The following is a 1915-nucleotide window of genomic DNA, read 5'->3' on the forward strand; positions in this document are numbered from 1 at the left end:
TCATGAAACAATAAAAATCCTCAAAGACAGAGATTGGAAGCATGAAACAGACTCAGCCTACCATTACTGGAGGGGGTCACATAGAAAGAAAGGTTGAGAGGGGAAATGCAGACAGCCTCTAGAAGCAAATACCAGCCTCATCTGACAATCAGCAAGGAATTGGGGACCTCAGTTCTACAGCTTTTGAAGAAAACAAGTCTGAAACAAGGTCTTAGCCCCAGCTGTCTCTGAACACAGTGACTCGCAAGATCTCTAAACATCAAGTCCAGCTTTGTCTGCCAACCTGTCTGACATGTCAGGAACCATGCCAAGCAGGGCCAGAGTGTACACAGATGTTAATATGCACAGACCCCAAGAATACTGGGATTATGAGTCACATGTGGTGGAATGAGGAAATCAAGATGACTACCAGCTAGTTGGAAAATTAGGCCGAGGTAAATACAGTGAAGTATTTGAAGACATCAACATCACAAATAATGAAAAAGTTGTTATTAAAATTCTCAAGCCAGTAAAAAAGAAGGAAATTAATCGTGAAATAAAGATTTTGGAGAATTTGAGAGGAGGTCCCACTATCATCACATTGGCAGACATTGTAAAAGACCCTGTGTCACAAAACCCTGCCTTGGTTTTTGAACACATAAACAACACAGACTTCAAGCAGTTGTACCAGACGTTAACAGACTATGATATTTGATTTTACACGCATGATATTTTGAAGGCCCTGGATTATTGTCACAGCATGGGAATAATGCACAGAGTAGTGAAGCCCCATAATGTCATGATTGATCATGAACACAGAAAGCTATGGCTAATAGACTGGGGTTTGGCTGAGTTCTATCATCCTGGCCAAGAATATAATGTCCGAGTTGCTTCTTGATACTTTAAAGGTCCTGAGCTACTTGTAGACTACCAGATGTATGATTACAGTTTGGATATGTGGAGCTTGATTGTATGCTGGCAAGTATGATCTTTTGGAAAGAGCCATTTTTCCATGGACATGACAATTATGATCAATTGGTGAGGATAGCCAAAGTTGTGGGGACAGAAGATTTATATGACTATATTGACAAATACAACATTGAATTAGATCCATGTTTCAGTATCTTAGGCAGACATTCTCATAAGTGATGGGAATGCTTTGTCCACAGTGAAAACCAGCACTTTGTGAGCCCTGAGGCTTTGGATTTCCTGGACAAGCTGCTGCGATATGACCACCAGTCACAGCTTACCACAAGAGAGGCCATGGAGCATCCTTATTTCTACACTGTTGTGAAGGACCAGGCTCAAATGGGTTCATCTAGTATGCCAGGGGGCAGTACACCTGTCAGCAGTGCCAACATGATGTCAGGGATTTCTTCAGTGCCAACTCCTTCACCTCTTGGACCTCTGGCAGGCTTGCCAGTGATTGCTTCTGTCAACCTCCTTGGGATGCCTATTCCAGCTGCCACTGGCGCTCAACAGTAAGGGCCCCATCTGTCTCCTGATGCCTGAGCAGAGGTGGCGGAGACCACCCTCTCCTTGATGCAGCTTGTGCCTGGTAGGGAGGGATGAAACACTTCAGAAGCACCATGTCTGAACCGTTGTTTGTGGATTTATAGTAGTTCAGTCATAAAAAAAAAAAAATTATAATAGGCTGATTTTCTTTTTTTCTTTTCTTTTTTTTTTTAACTCAAACTTTTTATAACTCAGGGGATTCCCTGAAAAATTACCTGCAGGTGGAATATTTCACAGATAGATTTTTCTCTCCCCTTCCAATTTAGTTCCTCATCACTAAAGAACAAAGATAAACCAGCCTCAATCCTGGCTACTGCTTTTGGATGGAGATTTCTTCTCATTTTCACCATTGTGCCTCCACCATCCCACACTCTGGGGGGTTGGTATGTCATGCTTTTCTCCAGAGATTACAAAAATGTAG

General features: G+C 42.3%; 1 pseudogene; it reads left to right on the plus strand.

Annotated features, from left to right (window-relative positions):
• Window positions 1-292: 292 nt before the first annotated feature.
• Window positions 293-1464, plus strand: LOC128568988 (casein kinase II subunit alpha-like; annotated as a pseudogene).
• Window positions 1465-1915: the final 451 nt, after the last annotated feature.

Source organism: Nycticebus coucang, chromosome 17, assembly GCF_027406575.1.
Source record: "Nycticebus coucang isolate mNycCou1 chromosome 17, mNycCou1.pri, whole genome shotgun sequence".
NCBI classification, from domain to species: domain Eukaryota; kingdom Metazoa; phylum Chordata; class Mammalia; order Primates; family Lorisidae; genus Nycticebus; species Nycticebus coucang.